The sequence below is a fragment of the Petromyzon marinus genome, chromosome 29 (genome assembly GCF_048934315.1).
Source record: "Petromyzon marinus isolate PM22_M1 ecotype Great Lakes invasive population chromosome 29, UKy_Petmar_22M1.pri1.0, whole genome shotgun sequence".
NCBI lineage: Eukaryota > Metazoa > Chordata > Hyperoartia > Petromyzontiformes > Petromyzontidae > Petromyzon > Petromyzon marinus.
The window spans coordinates 3,246,017-3,267,463 of NC_133695.1; the positions used below are offsets into that span (position 1 = coordinate 3,246,017).

A 21,447-nucleotide genomic window follows, 5' to 3' on the forward strand; every position below is an offset into this window, starting at 1 on the left:
CCTTTCTCTCGGGGTTTTCTCTCTCTCTCTCTCAGGCTATCACACGCGCACACACACAAGCACAAAAGACAAAAAATGCCCCGTATAGCCTTAATTTACATTTGCGGCCAGTGCTGTTAGCGAGTAGCACCGATGAAAGCCAGCACGGCACACGAGGAGGTGGGTGGCCAGCACCACGCCCGGCCACCTGTGTCTTCCTAGTCGCGAAGCTTTACACACGGCACCATGTACTCATTTGAGGCTGAGCCGACCCAAGGGAGAGCCAGCACCGGTTTTAGATGGCCGTCACTGGTGTCGGCCGTGAGCGCGAATTGAACCCGGGTCGTCGGGTTGGTCGAGCTGTGCGCTAACCACCGCACCGCCGCTCCCCATACAAATACAAAGATCACCCGTGTAGCCTTAACAGACTGTTGGGGCAAGTGCTGTTAGACAGCACCTATAAAGGCCGGCACGTTACACGAGCGTCGATGTTTACACTCACCGCACGTGAACACACACGTGCAATCGACGCGCGTGCGTGCGTGCACGTGCGTGCGTGCGTGCGCGTGCGTGGAACTCATAAACGCGTGTAGCCTGACAGGCTGTTGCGACAAGTGCTGTGTTATCCAGCACCCTACGTAGGTGGGCACGGCGCACGAGGGGCTGTTGCGGCCCGCTTTGTCCCCCCCGTTGCTCATGTTGACACACCATGGCTGGCAATTCGTCGATGGGCTGAGTCGACCGAGGGGAGGACCATCAACCCGTCGCTTCAAATAATCGCCACTTTTATTGGTCGAAGGGTGGAGATCAAAACTCGGGTGGCCGGGTTCATCAGCGGCAGTGCGCTGAGCGCTGCGCCACCGCTTCCCATACAAATACAAATATCACCCGTGTAGCCTTAACAGACTGTTGGGGCAAGTGCTGTTCGAGAGCACCCATGACGGCCGGCACGGCACACGAGCGTCGATGTTTACTACACACACCGCACCAGATACTCATTTGGGGCTGAGTCGACCTAGGGGAGGCCTCAGGACCGGTTCAGATAATCGTCACCGGTGTTGGCCGTGAGCGGGAATCAAACTTGGGTCCCCAAGTTCATAGCGCAACGCGCTAACCGCGACACTACCACCCCCCAGACGCACACACAGAGACACAGAGACATGCGCGCGCACACGCGTACTCATCGTCGCACGCAAATCTCACTCGCCCAAAACAGTGATGTTTCCTGTCATTGCCCCGAGGGTACACTTGCACAACATCAAACGCGAACAGCAATAGCAACAACAACAACACACACGAGCGCTAGTTTAACTTTCACACGTACGACGACTGGCACCGAACGCAGAATGGCAGATATTTCGATCGCTCCATTTATTTGAATGATTGCCCAGTTATTCTTGGCTTTTTGAGTCAACAGCGTTACAATGCCCATTCTCGACCAGATGGGTCCCCTTTGTCCTCAATACTTGGATAGCGCCGTTCAGAGTCATTAACGTTTACGCACTCTCGGCTATCATTAAGCGTAAAGCTGTCACTTTGGAGTGTGTTTGCTTACTGTTAGATGAGTTTATGGGGGAGGACGTGTTAAAATGAGCATGCATCATCATCTGCTGCTGTAGACTCAGCCCATCATCCCTCGAGGGTCGATAACATATGTAGATGAGTGTGTGGGGGAGTGTTACATTCAGTAAAAATAATCTGCTGCTGTTGACTCAGCCCATCAGCCTTTCAGGATCGATCAAATATCTACCACTTTGTGGAAAAGTCAACAGTGGTTGTCCTACGGAGAGACTCCCCTCCACCATAGGAATCTGGAATCTCCACCAAGGGCTCGGCATGGCTCTAAACAGCAGATGAGTACCGACGCTTCAATACTCACTTGAGCTGCAAATGACTTTGCTGTTTCATGCTATTTAATATATATAAAACGAAAAAAGTATTTATGTCTGGCGGGATGGATGGACAGACGGACAGACGAGTCACTTACAAAGAACGTGTGGGCTGCTAGCTTGGATGTGAGCGTTAAAAAAATAGTTCAGTAGAAAAACAAAGGCAGCCACTCACCTTGGAAGAAGTTGTTTCTCCATGACAGTGTTCGTAGAAATCTAGGAACATGGCTTTGTAGAGTAGTTCTCTATGTCTTGTAAATGTCCACTGAATCTTTAGAGCGCTCAATATGTTTGACTTAGCATGATGTCCGAATCTCGTGATAACACATACCTCTTAAGCATGCAATATATTAGGCTTTCTTTCTTGTATTATTTTTCACTTTTAATAATGGCCTGTCATACACGCACATATTTATTTTAAATGAACTACATTGGAAATAAGCTGCAACGATGCATTGTCCAAAGTCAGAAAATACATTAGTTCTTGGAGTGCTGTTTACCTACCTGCAGGCCAGAATATTGATTAAAAATAACAACGACTCATAATAGCGTTAGTACAAATGTTGCGTCTAAATCCTCCACCACCCGACACAACCAATAAGCAAGGGATTTGTCACGTAAACAAAACGCCAGATAGTTTCCTACCTCATCCCACCGGTGTGTTGGAGAGTAAATCCACAACATTGACAATTTGAGTTCCGTGACGTTTCGCTGGTAATCACATCAACCAGCATCATCGGGAGATTTGCCAGAATAGGTGGTGGGTTTCGACACATTTATACTTACCCGATCTAACCCAAAAAAAACACTTTTTTAAATTTTAAGCTTTCGTGAGTGCAGGGATTCATATTCTTGGTTCTTTTGGTAAAGTCACGTAGAAAGAACCAAGAATACAAAAACAACCCTTTATTCATAATATCGGTCGCGAAAGCCTGCTGCGTGTTAGAACAACACCGACGCGACAGTCCTCTGGGTGGAAGACCTTCCAATGCCATGCAGGTCATGGGATTTGTTTGACCATAACGCACCACGCTGTTCAGCACGGGTTGGCGAAGGCGAGTGGTTGGGAATGAAACTGGGTAACGAATTGGCACGTTCTGTTCACGCGACAAAACCCCTTAGGGGTCGTCCATAAATGACGTCACGCGATTTTGGACGATTTTTGACCCCCCACCCCCTCGTCACACGGCGTCACAAAAAGTCAGAACCCCCCTCAAATATGACGTCACAAAGCTCTGCCCCCCCACCCCCCTTAAACCATATTTTCATTTTGAAAATAAAACATGCTTCAAATCGCTTTAAACTATTGTCATTGTAGTGCGTATTTAATGTGACGCTGCGCTCTGATGTTGTAGGAGTGTTGTTATAACAATTAGTGTTGTTATAACAATTCAATATTTATTTATAGTTGCGAATGTTGCTGTGACGTCACATTTCTCAAACCACTCCCCCCCCCCCTCGTCACACATCGTCACAAATGTCTGACACCCCCCCTTAGGTGCGTGACGTCACTTATGGACGTCCCCTTTCTAATTGGCTGTGTGGGGCGTTGGCGGGTTTAACGACACGTTTGTATATTTATGCGATCTAACCCCCCCCACCTCCCCACCCCCCCCCCCCCCCCCCCAAAAACAAACCTCTTACGGAACAAACGGAGGCTTTGCACTTTTACTGCGCACCTCCCCAAGAAGGTGAAGACAAATGTGAAAAGGTGGAGCCTCTTAAGTCATTCATCACACGACTGCGGGCCCAAGAGCCTCCAGCAGAAGAGGCTCCAGAAAGAGGCCCCTCGAGTGGGTATTTGGTCTATTCCTCCACGGTGGCCAGACCTTCGTGGAAGACAATGTAACGCGGCTCGCAGTATTCACGCAGTTTAGACGACATCAGCACCCCCCCCCCCCTCCCCGATTTCTAGAACGTTTGGCTACGTACGGTGCGAAAGAACTTCAACGGGGGGTGTCAGACATTTGTGACGATGTGTGACGAGGGGGGGGGGGAGTGGTTTGAGAAATGTGACGTCACATCAAAATTCGCAACTATAAATAAATATAGAATTGTTATAACAACACTAATTGTTATACGTTCGTACGAGGGAGAGCGACTCGAGAGGTGTGAGGAATCACAGACGAGCGGGAAAGGCAACCAAAAATTGCCCAGGCTCTGCGGTTCTCCATTTATGAAGGGGTTTTTTTTTCTTCCCCCCAGCCCATTAAGGAGCCGTCCATAAATGACATCACGCACCAGGGGGGGGGTCAGACATTTGTGACGATGTGTGACGAGGGGGGGGGGGGTTGAGAAATGTGACGTCACATCATAATTGGCAACTTTAAATATATACAACACGTTCTACTTAATTAAATATAATTTATTTTCAAAATGGAAATATGGTTTTTGGGGGGGGGGGGGAGGCAGAGCTTTGTGACGTCATATTTGAGGGGGAGGGGGGTCTGACGTTTTTGTGACGCCGTGTGACCAGAGGGGTGGGGGGGGGGGGGTAAAAATCGTCCAAAATCGCGTGACGTCATTTATGGACGGCCCATAATGAGTGTTTACACGCGGTAGGAACGCGGAGGAGCTGGAGAAACCCCGCGCGCTCGAGGGGCATGGGACTGCACTGATTGATCCCGCCACTGCTGGGGTAAGAGCCACCACGTGAGGGAGCTGTAGAGAGACCCTTCTGACAGAGGGGTTTTGTTTGGCCTACTCGTCCAGGCTGGTCAGGAGATTTGAGGCGAGAGTACCCACGGTTTACCCCACCACACACACACACACATGGCCTTGGGTGCAGAGGCGATGGCGGGTGAGGAGGAGGAGGAGGAGGGGGGGGGGAGATTCACTAAACTCGGCCTCTTGTTTCAAATGCCGCGCCAAGAAGTGAGATCGAAACAGCGAACCTCTGGACCGCAATTCCGGTTCGCGAACCGTTACACGACCCGTGGCAGGGGTGACGTCGAAGTATAAAGAATGGGAAAACGATCATTCGTCTATGCACGCGTTTTCAATGCGTGCGTCGTGAATGTAAGAAACAATGTTTAATCCACGAATCTATGCATCGTCGACACAACCCCTAAGTGGCCAGTCGATGAGAAGGGAGGGCACATCGTATCTAGAGTCAAAAACAACCAGGTAATAATGCTGATCTCAAGGAGCAGCATACACCACCGTCACGCAAACTCCGGTCATCATCCTCGCAGCGGTGGCTTTTGGCTCGGCCATCGAACAAAGGCGGTGGCCTCCGCATCCGCGCGGCGCCTTCAGACGCGCTTCTGCGGCCGTCTGGAACGTTCTTCCATCCGATATTAGGAACTATGCACTTTTAAATCACCAAGATTGAAAAACTCATTTACCTCGTATTCATAATAAAGGTTTTTGGGTTAGATCGCGATCTAACCCAAAAACCTTTATTATGAATAATATTGGTCGCGAAAGCCTACGTGTTAAACTGACTAACCTCTATGGGGAGGATACTTTTCATTTACCTCGAACTGCTTTGGTAAATGGCAATACACCGTTTAATTGCATGCCTATTTAGGTTACCATATATTGATAAACTGTAACGCACCCAACCGGTAATATGTACTGCGTATTTTCAGATTAACAGAACCCATTATAATTTATGTTATTACATTAACCCCCCCCCCCGCGCCTGATCTTTGCACACCGGTGTGCTGAAGTAGTAACGAATTGGCACGTTTTGTTTTCGTGAAAAACCTTACTGATTGGCTGTGGCGGGTGGTGGTGGGTTAACGACACATTTCTATTTACGCGATCTAACCCCCAGAAAACGTCCATTATTGTGGTGGTTTTAAATTAGTTTTCCTTCCCCCGCAACTCCGATTATCACGGTTAGCTACGTACGGCGAGAAAGAAGTTCAAGCTGCATGCGTACAAAGTGCCAACTCGAAAGGCGGATGAAAAAGCCTCAAGTAAATGCGGAGGCGGAGAAGTAGGAGGAGGAATCCGCGAGGTGGTGATGCGACCGATGACCCCCACCTTTCATGCCGACACATTTCGAAAGAAGTTGGTCCGACCAGTAACTTCTAACCGCTCGGACACATTTTTTTGGCCAGGAAGCGTACGAAAAGTAGTAATTGCCTCATGGTTTAAGGAGTAAAAATTGATTTCTAATGCTCAGCTGCAAATCTGTTCTGACAAGCTGTAATTAGTGGGGAATAATTACGAGAGTTGTGATCTTATAAGCAGCCTAGCGCAAGTAGAAGCACTTAATTATTCCCAATCCACTCAGCGTCTTAGCGCCACATTCGCAAGAGCGACACTTTTACACTCTCACATGGACACTTGCGAGTTCAATTTAAATTTAAAGTATATATTTTTTTGCTGAAGGGGTCGCGTGCGCTTGCCATTCTATTCCATTTCTTTGTGTAAAAACGTAAGGGTGCAGTCCTGCAATTTCTAGCTTATGCCACTGCTACCGGAAGGGCCTCCACTTTAAAGAGTGGTAGAGAGCCCCTGTAAGAAGGTATTTTTGCCGACTCTTGCACCCCACGCTTGACGTCACCGCACGTGACCTACCGATTGACTGTGGTTGTAGTGTCATAATGCTCGGTGGACTAATGGTTGGAGTATTTGCACAATGGTTACACTACTTTGTGCTTTATTACCTCCACTTGTTGAAACTCACTGTCTGCAGTATGCAATGGAAAAGTGAGAGAGATAGAGACCTACTCTTTGGTTCTATTCGGTAAAGTCACGTAGGTAAAAAATAAAACAACAAAAATCACGACGTTTCGGCCACAACACAAGTGGCCTTCATCAGGTGAAGGGACCAGACTGTCTCGAGGACAGCGCTGGAGTGAACACAGCCAAGCTCAGACCGCGACCTTTCAGCTGTGTGAGAGGAATTAAGGTGCCTTGACAAAGGAATTAGCATAAACATTAGCATTTAATTGGCCTATTGTCTCCGTGACTTCAAACCCAAAAGGTTACATCGCTACGTTTGCGTGACATCGCCATGCTCTGCGCTGACTCTTGTTTAAAATCTCGCCTACTAATGAAAGCACTTTTGTTCGACTTAATAAATAGTCCACGACGGGTGGACGACGAGCAACAACAACAACAACAACAAAACGCGGACTATTTGTTTGGCACACGCCACGGCCAAACGGTGCGTTCGGTGATTCGCAAGCGTGGACATTATGCCACGGCAGTGGTGGCGGCGGCAGCGGCTGAAGGAGCGGCCTCCTCTCTTCTCGCTCGGACCAAAAAAAAAAACAATTCTACGCGAGCGCTGCTGGCAAGAGCAGCCTTCACGTCCCAGCGGGCAAGATTGAGGCTATGAAGAGGGTTGCACCACCCCTCCCATCAGTGGCGTAGGCGAGGCTGGCATGAGCCCTCGTGCGAGGGCTGACATCGTGGGGGGGGGTGGGTGCCTCTGTCGCAATTCCTCCTGCCCCACCCCTTCGTAGCCCGGTGCCAGGGTCCCTTCCGCCCGTGCTGCCGGCGCAATTTAACCGCCTGCACACTCGGCAGCTAAGCGGGCGATCCCCCAGGCGTGACGCGGCTGAGTAATGATGGGCACGTTGGCATCGCTCCGGTTGGAAGGCTGCTTGTTGACGAGTCAACGGTTTGGCCCTGCTGAGCTTTCCTTTGTATCACGTGGCGTCGTTCAGACGAGTCATCATCGGTGTCATCATCGCCGGACACGATCTAGCACACTGCTGGACGAAGGCTTCCCCAAGCAGTTGCCACAATTTGCCAATTATCACAATCTCTCGGGCTGCGAACATCTATCTACTGTAGCTCCTTCCTGCACATGAGCCCATTTGATCGCTCCAATTCCGAGGGGGGGGGGGGTGGGGTTAGCACTGTCGGCCGCGTTCCCTCGTTTGACTGCCACTCCATCGTGAGTCTCGAGCGAGCCAGGTTTGAGAAAGGTTACTCTACCATCGAATGGCGGAGCCATCGAATTCATCCGGCGGTGCCACTTCACTCTGGCCCACTTTTCCAGAGGGGCCCAGGTTGCCGGGCTACGGAGTGAAGCGCGGGCGGGGGAGACATCGTTCACGTGGGGCGACGGAAAGTGGGGCACTTAAGAACTTCATAGCTCATCGGATTCCAGCATCAATAAATTTCCTGATTCTCATTCCTTGCACCACTGCCTCCATCCACCACACAAAACTATCGGCCACTTTGCACTGCCGCCTCCAGAGGAAAAGTGAGCCGTGCATGCTTTTCTTCCCGGTGGGAAGGACCTCAGCTCCGTGCCACCCATCGTAAAAGGTGAGCGATGTACGACACCGCCAAGCTGGATTCTAGTCCTTCACAAATCGTCGACACAGGCTCAGGCGGCCAGAACCGGGTACTCGTTTCAGGTCGAGTTGACCCTGGAGAATCCCCAGCTGGCCACAGAAACCAATTACATCTGTCAGAGATTTAGGTGTCCGAGCCTGCACCGGAATCCCAGAGGCTGTGAAAGTACCTTGCCGCAACTCCACGGCGAGCGGAGGGTAACAGGTTAAGGCACTGAGCAAGAGTTTATTTGATTGATCGCCGTTTGCAACTCAAAGTGCATTGAGGAACTGATCTCGTGTCGCTCCACTTTGTGAGAGGGTAAAGGCGCGGCCCTTGCAATTGCCGGTTCACGCCACTGCTGGTGGAACGGCCTCGCTCGAGAAAGAGCTCGGGAGAGCCTAACTGCGGGGTATGTTGGCCTACTCTTCCACGCTGGCCAGACGCAATAACAGTATAACAATGAGGGTAGTGTAAGAAAAAAAAACTGGGTCTAAAAAAAGAAATCGTGAGTCATATATGATGCACGCATAGGCAAATCGCATTCATTCATTTTTCTGTTCAATTTAAGTATTTATTTTCGTGTTTATTTTATGAAACTGTGACGGTAATGAAAGAAAAATGTAAATTACGCTAAAAGTGCCCAATTCCTTGGCGAAACCAGAAATGTTTCATTAGCATGCTAATGAGCTCATTTGCATGCCACTGCAGCACGCAGCCATGTTTACAACACTCACACCCCCTCTTTACGATCCCTTGTCACCCACCCATTGAAGACGTCTATTTACGAGTAACCCTGTGTACTTTCCTTACATTAATAACATGGCAAAGGTAAAGGTGCAGCCCTACAATTGCCTGCTAACACGGAAAGGGCCTCCACTGGACGAGAGGGCAAGAGACCTTCTCGAGGGTATTTGGTCTACTCTTCCACGGTACCTGCAACATCGCACACGACCCGCCGATTGACTAAATGCCGTGGTGTACCCAAACACCGTGTGCGATTCTTTTGTGGGCGGGGGCCAAGGCGACTCTGGAAACTCGCCCGTAATTTCAACTTACAGCGCCTGGAGATCGAAGTCCAGCAGCGTGCTGACCGTTACACCACTGCAGCAGCAGTGCAAGAAATGCCAGAAAAAAACAGATGTGAACTTTAACCTTGGGAGTGACCTTTTTGGGTGAGATGTTAGCTACCTTGCCTGGTATATAGGAGGTCGTGGGTTCGATCCCAATCCTGACGCCTGTATATTTGGAGTTTGCGTGTTTCCCCATTCTCATGGGGATTTTTCTCCGGGTCCTGCGGTTTTTCCCTCCACATTTAGAATCAACATTTGGCTGCTATAAATTTCCACATTTGTCGCTTCTGAAAAATAGCTATATAGTAGCTTAGTTGGCCATAGCTGGTAAAATAAAACAAAAATTGTTTAGCTTGTAGTTTAGTTGAACTCAAAATTTTAGGCCTCTGAAGATTATAATATAGTTTTTTTTTTTAGGAACAAAAAGCAATTATCGCATGTTTTGCCTTCATGTATTTCACACCTTTATGCCAACGATTGACTGTAACAACAACAACAAAAAACCCGTCTGTAAAAGTATTAAAAAAATAAAGATTGTGCTTGCACAGAGCGCACGCTTTTACCGCACACAGTCTGCAAATGCGGGAGCGTAACTCCAGCATGTTGCAGGGAGAAGTTTTATTTTCACAACAATGAGTCGCAAATCCCCCACTGACAAGGCGATAAAATGCTTATACACGCACGACATGTATTCCCGTAGGTAGGCTATAATCTCTAAAGTGCTCCGTGTGCAATAATAATAATACGCAGCAACAAGAACATCTAAAACAATCAACAACTTTGTGGAAGCATTAAATGACAAAATATAAAATGTCAGAAAATGCGACCAAAAAATGTAAAGTTACCGAATACATATTATTGGATCTGTCGGTAAAGTCACGTAGATAGCAAATGATGAAGACCGCTTGTGTTGCGATCAAAACGTCGTGGTTTTTTTGCTTTTATTTTATGTTTAAGTTTTATTATTTTTTTCAATTTTTTATCTACGTGACTTTACCGAAAGAACCAAGAATACGAATTCCTGCAGTCACGAACGTTTTAAGTCAAAATTTAAGTTACCGAATGTTTACTCTGATAATCCCCGAATGTTGTTGTTTATCATAAGCATGTGTATCATAAACAATCATATCTATGTATATATGTATATCTATCGGTGACTGTGGCTGCTGCCGTGTAGAATACAAATAATGAAGTCTTCTGTGTACATGTATTACTGTACATGCACAGCCCCTTTCGATGAGTGTTTAATCGCTTAGGTCAATGATGAATTCAGGAACAACATATAATTAATTATGGACAGCCCATTGTCAATCCACTGCTGGACGAGGACCTCCCCATAATGGGGCTATTTCGCCATCAAGCTGGTGAGTACTGGTTGGTGAAAGCGGGTAGCATAGAAGTACGGTATAATATTGGATTTTGCTGCACTGGCCTATGCTGTCCACCACGTAGCTCCTCAGCCGCCTGTAGCAACGCCGTGCATGGCGATCACTCAATCAAGCGCGATCCAGGCCCAAACGCTGCTGAGCTTCCCTGCGAAGGTCTATGACCAAGTAAAACCGAATGCGCCCAATCTGGCAAGAGGCGCAGTGAGCTCTACATTAACCCAGGAGACGTCCACTGAGAGACATGGAGCAATGCAATCGGTTCGTGCGGAGGTGCTGTTAGGTGGATTGTTACATCGCAGGAAATGTGAGAGGTTGCGGGGCAGCTTGGGGCAACCTTCATCCAGCAGTGGATTGAGCATGGCGGCTGCTGATGCTGATAACTAAAGATGATGGCGTGTATTAAACAGGGCCGGTGGGTGCTTCAATCAATTGTATCGAGTCGATGATGCCGAGTATTTTGTCTATCGGCGGAATCGCTGAATCTCGCTGTCGCTGCCCTGATGAAATTTAGGGTAATAATCGAAGGAAATGCGAAAGCAACGCAATTAAGTAGCTTCCATTCACACAGTCTCAGACTCCCCTGGAGCCCAGGAATTATCTGCTTTCGAGTGCGGGGAAATAATGAGGCCTTTTTTCATTCTTAGGTGGAAAAAAAATCTTCATAAGCGTTTAATTGTAATCTTAAGCTACTTAAAAAAACGTATCAGTTTTTTTAAATTCAATAACTTCAAAGAAACACACGTATTTCGGAGGTTTTTTTTGTCTAACCAATTGCATCGCATTTGTTCTGTCCTCATGGGCGGGCAGAACGTTGTACCGTGCAAGGCTCCAATTGCAACGTCTTTTAAAAAATGAATAATATCACAGCGCCACGTGAGCAGAAGTGAAGGTGTCACATCACGTGGTGACATTACAACGTCTGCACCTGTGACCTCTTGTTAACAGGTCATCTCATCTCTATCGTTCATCTTGCCTCACCAGATGGCTTCATCACATGTGGATGCCTTGATTCGAATCCAGGATTTCAGCAATGCCGGCGCAGTGTACGGACCTGGCCATTAGGGGCACCGCGGGGGCGAGATACAATATTATCTCCATTGGCTGATATGCAAGAGATTGTGGATTCGATCCTGACCCTGATGCCTGCTAGATATTTGGAGTTTTCATGTTCTTCCCTTGGTTCCCATGGATTTTTCTCCGTTGGTCCCCGCGTTTTCTCTCCACATTTAGAAACGTGCGTTTCGATTATTTGGCTGCTGTACATGTCCACATGGTAAGCCACGTCGTTGAGCTAATATTTGTGGCTCTATCGCTGCTGAAAAAGGGCCATATAGCTCAGAGGGCATTACCTGGGAAATAAATAAACTAGTTTACTTTTAGTTCATGAGCTCATGCAGCTACCAAATGCACCTGTTTTTTTGTTTTTCTCTGATAAAGAGACAATCAAATTGGTTCCTTTCCCACCTCTAACCATCACGATGACAAAATGCCTACACTGGCATGGGCACATAGGAGAAAAAAAACACCAATGGACTGCCAAATAACGTTATGCTTGAGCAATATTCACCACAGCAACCACAACATCCATAATTTGTGCAATATCAACGGACCACAGTAATGCCAATGCAACATCAAACACGACCATGATAGCATAACGACAACCACAAATAAAGCACAAACAGTAGCCACAATGATGATGAAAAAAAATTGGAAAAGTGAAATATGGTCACGCAACCGACGTGACCGACACGATGTGGGTGAGGCCTATAACCATCAGTGGATTGAAAAATGGCTGTAAATTATTGTTATTATTATTGCAACTAAATGTCTCAGTGAATTAAGGATAACAGTTGTATGAAGGATAATCATAATTATTATTTGCATTTATAGGGTGTTTAAATGCCTCTACAACTGAGATAATCTTACGTCTCATCTCAACCATATCAACGGCTCTGCTGCAGTCCAGCGGAGGGAAACTCACAGTGACAGCTTTCCCGATTTAATTAGAATCATCAAGAGATATGCCCTGCGCACAACCGCAGAGAAGAGCAGCAGGGAGTTGCAGGGTCAACGAAGAACGAGAGACAATGAAGGTGACAATGGATGTGACACGAAGAATTAAAGCAGCAACAAGAACATCCACGAAGAAGCGCTTTCAGTATGAAAAATAAGCAGAGGCGTTCACCCGTTCTATCAATAATTAAACAGGACGTGTTTAGATGTTCAAACACCAAATGGAAACCTTTTGCAAGGATTTAAGTCTGCATCAAGCACACGTTCAAGTCTGCATCAAGCACACGTTCGTGTAGTAAACAAAACATGCTCTGATGATTATATTGCTTTGTCTTTGAAACTGATTGGCTTACACCACCGCATGTTTGTGTTTGCATGTTCACCATAAGTACTGTGTGTGGTTAATGCAGTACTTGGTTCCTTGCAAGAGGTGTTTGAACATATTAACACCTATTCTTGGTTCTTTCACGTAGAAGGGAAACAATAAAATAAAATACAAATATTTGATTGTTTCCCTTCTACGTGACTTTACCGAAAGAAACAAGGATATGAATCCCTGCAGTCACGAAAGCTTTAAATCAAAATCTTAACACCTGTTTTATTATTTCCAGATACTGGCAAAAAAACCGGTCCTATGATACAGGCCCTTTCAGATTCATCGCCGTTATATTTTCACTACGATCACGGTGCGACTCCTACCTATTACGCAATGCCAACACACTCTTTAATCTCCCCCCCACCCACCGCTCCCTCCCTTTCGAAACGTAACAAGCCTCCCGCGGGGCGCCTCATACTCTGAGTACATCGTATGTAAATCTCGTCTCAGCGTGGAAAGGCCACGGCCTTCGCCCAAGGGGATGAGGGATCTAAGTGGCGAGCGTGGTTTTTGTTTTAGAACCCCCTGCGATGCAGGGCGCACGTGCGAACGAAAAAAGACAAAGACCCCCCCCCCCCCCGTAGCCTGTTGGGACACCAGGGTGTGGGTGGCCAACACCACGCCCGGCCGCCTTTGTCCCCCCAGAGGTGATGTTTACACGCACCGCGCCAGGTAGTCATTTTGAGGCCGAGTCGACGTAGGGGAGGGCCCGTGACCGGTTCAGATAATCGTCACCGGTATTGACCGTGCAGCGGGAATCGAACTAGGGTAGCCGGGTTCGTAGCGCAGCGCGCTAACCACTGCGCTACTGCCGATCCCAGACGCACACGCGCACAAATAAGAGCAGCTGCCTCGGTCATTGGAAAAAAAAAGTATTTTGAATGTTTTTGATGTTGCCTCGGAAAACTCGCAAGTTGTAATCAAAGTGCTCGCACGATGAAAAATAATAATTAATCGCGGAGCTCAACAGCTCCTACAGTTCGCGTTTCAGGACACGCCTAATGGATTTTGGCAGAGAGATAAACAAAAGGCAGAGGTGGGAGGGATTTTTTAAACGCGCATCAAGCAGAAGGCTCAATGTGTATGTTATTCTGCACACAAGTCAGAGGAGAGCTTTGAAATGTATTTGTATATAAATAAATAAGTGCCCATTTCCTTTGGGGTTTTTTTTTCCACGCGGTGCCCCAAACTATATTTAGCCGCAGTAGCCAGAAGCCTTAACCACTCGGTGAAAGGTCAAAGGTATATTCGGGAACCACTGTCAATTTACTTAAAGTGAAGCTTCCTTCAGCCCGGAGAGTGGCAATGCCCATCGCAGACTCCCAAGCAGCTCGTCGCTACGCAAGCTCCCGGCGGGGGGGGGGGGGGCTTGACGCGTCGCAGCCGCCGACGTTCGTTCGTTCGACCATGAACTCGGGAGAGAGAGAGCGACAATAGAGAGAGAGACAGAGACAATAGAAAGAGAGACAATAGAGAGAGACAATAGAGAGAGACAGAGACAATAGAGAGAGACAATAGAGAGACAATAGAGAGAGACAATAGAGAGAGAGAGACAAAGAGCGACAAGAGAGAGAGCGACGAGAGAGAGAGAGAGACACCGTCACGCTCAACGTTAATTGATAAGAATTGACTACAGGCAAAGACGAGAATGTTCGGGTCATCAGAACCTTTGGTCTGCCTAATTAGCCAAGCAAGCGCATGTAATGTAGGTCGTTATATAATGGGTTGTACCTTAATTAATGACGAATTCCCCCCCCCCCCAAGCCACCCGCTATTTGATTGACCCCCACAGTCTACACCTCTGCTTCGCCCGGTGCCTGCCATGAAACGGCGCTACGAGTCCGCCGCCGCCTTCCACGAGGGCGCGCGGCGCCCCCCTGCGCTGCCAGATCGATGCAGCTCCGTCCGGTCGCCACGTGCGGGGGTGCGAGCGGCTCGCTCGTCAACGATGTGCGCAGCGAGACCCCCACGCGCTTCCAACCCCCCGCCGCTGCCTCCCCCCCCCCAGTGAAGCAGCGCCGAGGATCGCCGCCGGCCACGTGCCAGATGCAAGCCGCGACGTCACTCTTCTCGGCAGGGAGCGTTCAACCGGATCGAGGCGACCTCCACTCGTCCTCGCAGTAGCTGCAGCAGCGGCGGCGGCGGCGGCGGCTTGTGGCTGGAGCCCATCGGGCAGAGACGGTCGATCCAGGCGCGCTTCCGCGGCCGTCTGGAACGCCTCTTCCTTCCGATGTTAGGAAGCTACCGGGAGCTACGCACTTTGAAATAATCTAGATTGACAAAGTCACTTCGTAAAAGCTGCTTTTTTATGAATTAGCTTGTTGTGTCCCCGCCCCGCATCTCCGATTAGCACGGTTGGCTACGTACGGTGCGAAAGAAGTTCAACAGACGTAAACGTCACACGGCCCGTGACTTCATTTCGTACAGCCCACGGCTAACGTCGGAACGGCCCACTGACAATATTCATCCGCAGAGCCGTAGCTAGATGCGTTTGTCGCCGGGGTAAGGTGCACGTATTTACGTTGAACTTCTTTCGCACCGTACGTAGCCAGCCGTGCTAATCGGAGGTGCGGGTGTCACCACCCCGCCCCCTTTCTCCGATGCCCCCCACCCGCCCCACCCCGGCTGTGGCGCCTCCTACCCACCCACCCACCACCACCCTCAGCCCTCGCTATACGGCACTGGTTATCTATGACTCTAAGCATTGCCCATGTGGAGATTGAAGCGATGAGTCGGCTAAGCATGCAAACGCTTAGGGAATTTATTGCGTCGCGGTACCTTGAGAAATGGCGACAAGCGTGGGGAAGCCGTCATCCAGCAGTAGATAGATTATGGCTGCTGCTGCTGATGATGATGTTGCAAGTATCTTCACCACACCAATTGGGTGCTGGAGGGGATTCTCTTCGACACAGCCACGCTATGTTCCCAGCTCTCCTTGGCTCGGCCACTTTTGTCGCCGTGAATTTCGCTTCGTGCCCGGTCGCCGCGTGCACCGCTTTGCGCGTGCCCGCCAAAGGAACTATTTGAAATTCCCAACGTGACCCCGGGTGAGGACAAGGTTCCCACCCCCCCTCATTCTCCTCCCCCGCACCCCACGCACAGGCTGCTACAACCCCGACCTCCACAGCGCGCGACGCCGCGCCACGCCGCGCTTGGCTCACCTGCCGCTCGGAGTCGCGTGGAAGGCGAAGACGTGGGGGTTGTGCGGGAGAGCGAAGATGGAGCAGGGGCTATTGGAAGAAGGGGTGGGGGGGGGGCTTAGGGGGGAGCGGGGGGGGGGGGCTTGGGGGGTGCTTTGTGGGGGGGGGGGTGCTACCCGGTGCAGGAGTCGAAAATGAAAAAGGGGGCATTGCAAACGTCCGACGTGGATTTACGCGCACGGAGTTCGTCAGATTACATTTGCGCAGAGGCGTCGTCTGAAGGAGCGCTAAATTTAACTCCGTGACGCGTGGTGTTGGGTCTGCATCGAGCGCACGCATCACTCTGACGCCATCGCGCTCCTAGCTTTTGGATAAAGCCATTAAGTAAACACAATACATACATTGCGGATCAATCAATAATAACAAAATGTATTTGTTTGCCCCCCCCCCGCCCCATCCTAAGAGAGCCAGCCCTTATTTTATTGTAATAACATAATATCATTCTCCAGCAAATGCTTCTCCGAGTCTCGAGGGTCGTCTTGAATTTGTACGTTCGGCCAATTCCTTTGCAAGCAATGATTGCATGTCGGAGGAAACTTGAGCACCTGCAGACATCCCACGCATACGAGGGGACAATGTCCTTAGGGAGAATGTTGTTGCAGAACCCACGTGCTGCGTCGCTTCCTCCTGGCCACCTCACAGCCGAGCGAACAAATCGCTGCTTCGCAATAATTCGCCGAGCTTCGAGACTCGGCGATGTCCTGGACAATTCCTAAGCGAGTGCCTTCGTGTCGTCAGGACTCAGGACGCCGCGTTCATCACGCGGCGGACGAACCGCTGCGACCCACCCCAAGTTGTCCTTTCCCATCGCAAACGTCACGACTTTAACTTGACGTTGTTGGGGAGGTTTTTCTTTTTTGTTCTTCCTGCAAATCCACCATGGGAACGTGGCATGTTTTGTTTTGCATCAACCGCTTCTGGCTCACCGGTGAAGGCGGGCGACAAATTTGCCACTCCGTGGCTCGTTCGAGTACCGAGACCACGCTCACTTCCACACCCCTCGACCCCCCCCCCCCCGTTTGGGCTTCGGGGGCTGAATTTCTGCTGCGCATAAAGCGAGGCCGGTGTCCTACACCGGTGTCCTACACCGGTGTAGGACACCGGTGTAGGACACCGGTGTAGGACACCGGTGTCCCCGGGGCTCGGCTGGGACGCCGCACGCGATCTCGGCCCGCCGTCGTTCGTCCTTGATCCTTCATCGGCTCTGCTCATTCCGCTGCGCTCAGGAGCAATGCGGCACCCCCCCCCCCCACCAGCATCCCCCACCCCCCCACCAGCATCCCCCCACCCCCCCACCAGCACCCCCCCACCAGTATCCCCCACCCCCCCACCAGCACCCCCCCACGAGCACCCCCCACCCCCCCACCAGCACCCCCCCCAACGAGCACCCCCCACCATCACCCCCCCCCCCACGAGCACCCCCCCCACGACCACCCCCCCCACCAGCATCCCCCACCCCCCCACCAGCATCCCCCACCCCCCCACCAGCATCTCCCCCCCATCAGCACCCCCCCACGAGCACTCCCCACCCCCCCACCAGCATCCCCCCCCCTACGAGCACCCCCCTCACGAGCACCCCCCCCCACGAGCACCCCCACCCCCCCCCCCCCCAGCACTACCCACACCCGTCGAGTTTGCTCGTCTAAGTCTCGTCCCGGACTGTGTCGAGAATCGGTGTGTGGGTGTGCCACGTGTCAGGTGTGTGGGTGTGTCACGTGTCAGGTGTGATGGTGTGTCACGTGTCAGGTGTGTGGGTGTGCCACGTGTCAGGTGTGTGGGTGTGTCACGTGTCAGGTGTGTGGTTGTGCCACGTGTCAGGTGTGTGGGTGTGTCACGTGTCAGGTGTGTGGGTGTGCCACGTGTCAGGTGTGATGGTGTGTCACGTGTCAGGTGTGTGGGTGTGTCACGTGTCAGGTGTGTGGGTGTGCCACGTGTCAGGTGTGTGGGTGTGCCACGTGTCAGGTGTGTGGGTGTGCCACGTGTCAGGTGTGTGGGTGTGCCACGTGTCAGGTGTGATGGTGTGTCACGTGTCAGGTGTGTGGGTGTGTCACGTGTCAGGTGTGTGGGTGTGCCACGTGTCAGGTGTGTGGGTGTGCCACGTGTCAGGTGTGTGGGTGTGCCACGTGTCAGGTGTGTGGGTGTGCCACGTGTCAGGTGTGATGGTGTGTCACGTGTCAGGTGTGTGGGTGTGCCGCGTGTCAGGTGTGTGGGTGTGCCACGTGTGTGGGTGTGCCGCGTGTCAGGTGTGTGGGTGTGCCACGTGTCAGGTGTGTGGGTGTGCCACGTGTGTGGGTGTGCCACGTGTCAGGTGTGTGGGTGTGCCACGTGTCAGGTGTGTGGGTGTGTCACGTGTCAGGTGTGTGGGTGTGCCACGTGTCAGACAGACAGAGACGGTGGTGGTGGAGATGTGAGAGAGAGGTTGGTGGTATAGATAGGGTTTGTGTGAATGTAGATGTGAGAGAGAGAGAGAGAGGTTGGTGGTGTCGATGGGGTTTGTGTGAGTGTAGATGTGAGAGAGAGATTGGTGGTGTCGATGGGGTTTGTGTGAGTTTAGATGTGAGACAGAGAGAGAGTTTGGTGGTGTCGATGGGGTTTGTGTGAGTTTAGATGTGAGACAGAGACTGGTGGTGTCGATGGGGTTTGTGTGAGTGTAGATGTGAGAGAGAGAGAGAGAGTCTGGTGGTGTCGATGGGGTTTGTGTGAGTGTAGATGTGAGACAGAGAAATTGGTGGTGTCGATGGGGTTTGTGTGAGTGTAGATGTGAGAGAGAGAGAGAGTCTGGTGGTGTCGATGGGGTTTGTGTGAGTGTAGATGTGAAACAGAGAGAGAGACTGGTGGTGTCGATGGGGTTTGTGTGAGTGTAGATGTGAGAGAGAGACTGGTGGTGTCGATGGGGTTTGTGTGAGTGTAGATGTGAAACAGAGAGAGAGACTGGTGGTGTCGATGGGGTTTGTGTGAGTGTAGATGTGAGAGAGAGACTGGTGGTGTCGATGGGGTTTGTGTGAGTTTAGATGTGAGACAGAGAGAGATAAATTGGTGGTGTCGATGGGGTTTGTGTGAGTGTAGATGTGAGAGAGAGAGAGAGACTGGTGGTGTCGATGGGGTTTGTGTGAGTGTAGATGTGAGAGAGTGACTGGTGGTGTCGATGGGTTTGTGTGAGTGTAGATGTGAGATAGAGACTGGTGGTGTCGATGGGGTTTGTGTGAGTGTAGATGTGAGACAGAGAGAGAGAGAGACTGGTGGTGTCGATGGGGTTTGTGTGAGTGTAGATGTGAGAGAGAGACTGGTGGTGTCGATGGGGTTTGTGTGAGTGTAGATGTGAGAGTGACTGGTGGTGTCGATGGGGTTTGTGTGAGTGTAGATGTGAGAGAGAGACTGGTGGTGTCGATGGGGTTTGTGTGAGTGTAGATGTGAGAGAGTGACTGGTGGTGTCGATGGGGTTTGTGTGAGTGTAGATGTGAGAGAGAGACTGGTGGTGTCGATGGGGTTTGTGTGAGTGTAGATGTGAAACACAGAGAGAGAGAGAGACTGGTGGTGTCGATGGGGTTTGTGTGAATGTAGATGTGAAACAGAGAGAGAGGTTGGTGGTGTCGATGGGGTTTGTGTGAGTGTAGATGTGAGACAGAGAAATTGGTGGTGTCGATGGGGTTTGTGTGAGTGTAGATGTGAGAGAGTGACTGGGGGTGGTGTCGATGGGGTTTGTGTGAGTTTAGATGTGAAACAGATGCATAGTGACGTTATACTACACGCTGCAATGTGACTCGGGTTCGATTCCTGGCTACGATGCACAACACCAGTGACGACTGAGATATGACTATGGCCTTGAGCCTTCTATATTATTTTGTCAATGTTTCTGCAATTCTACGTCGATTGCTGTGTCGGCGTCAAGTCACGAGACAAAGCGCCCTTTCACATCTCTCGCATAGCAGTGCAACCCTTTGTGTTGAAGTCCATTCCACGGAAGTGGCTATTACAGAGGAACTCTGCATACGAGAGTGAGGTCCTTCGCATGGCAGCACAGATAATTGTAGGGTGTCAAGATCAGGCCTGGGGAGATAAAGGCAGCTAGGTGCTGCTCGTCACACCACCAAATAATGCACCACCCTCCACCTTAACAAGTGCTAGCAAAGATAATTTGCATACATTGTTTTTTTTTATGAACGGGACCTTTGCGTCTGTGTATGCGCATGCGCTACGAATTCATAGACCCGAGTTCGAATACCGCTCATGGCCAACACCATTGGCGATTATCTGAACCACACCTGGCCCTCTGCTGGGTCGACTCAACCTCAAATGAGTACCTGGTGCGATGTGTAAATATCGCTACTGGGAAGACAAAGGCGGCTGAGCGCGGTGTTGGCCACCCACTCCCTGGCGTCCCGTGTCGGCCTTGATAGGTGCTCGCTAACAGCACTTGCCCCAACAGTCTGTTAAGGCTATACGGGGGAGCTTTGCCTTTGATATCCAGCAACGTTGAAATTGAATGTGTTCGAAGATGCCATGCCTTATTACAAAGCTCTGCCAAACCCTTGGCAAATGCTCATAAAATGGCAAGTGGTTGCACTTTAATGGTCAATCTGCTTTCTAAAACACGATAACAAAACCAGCAGTGAAACCAGGAACGACACACACACTTCAATTCCTTCCAGTAATGAGCGTTTCCAATTTCATGTTTTTTTTCCTGCATGACTTTTTTTCTCAAAGTTAAACGTATTAAAGGAGACTTGGCATTCGAAATGTAACCAATAAATGTTCCGCTGGGTTATTTATATCCACGGGATATGTATACACGCCGCGCGCATCCTAACATCATAAATACACTTTCATCGGAGGGAAAATATAATCAATGCCATTATTATCCCATTCATTTTAAGTGCAAATTGCCGTGGCAAAGATTTAAACAATGAATTCAATGATAAAATTACGCCGTCTTTTTTTATGGAAGAGGAAATGAAAATACGATCAGACTAGGCATAGATGTAGCGTCGGCTCATTCTAAGACGATATTTTTTTGTTTAATCAACACTTGTGCCCCGGAGACGGAATTGAATCGGCAAAGGTAGCAATGCACACGCCGCTGTTGCCTCACGTCATCTCCTTCTCCAGAAAAAAATAATAACCAAGTTAGAAGAACAATCATGCCTATGCATGGACGGTAGTGGTGCTTATCCCATGGTTAGAGGTGGGGGGGGGGGCTAAAGAAGATTTATTTTTGGGGGGGCCAAACCATTTTCAATTTATAAACTCCTGTTGATATGCCAGACAGAAGAGAGGGCGAAT

At 50.0% G+C, this 21,447-nt stretch overlaps 1 protein-coding gene across 4 annotated transcripts in view; it reads right to left on the reverse strand.

The window, feature by feature from the left end:
• The window catches only part of LOC116947340 (sodium/calcium exchanger 1-like), a 214,683-nt gene that overhangs the window by 43,721 nt on the left and 149,515 nt on the right, over positions 1-21,447 (reverse strand). The window lies entirely within an intron of this gene.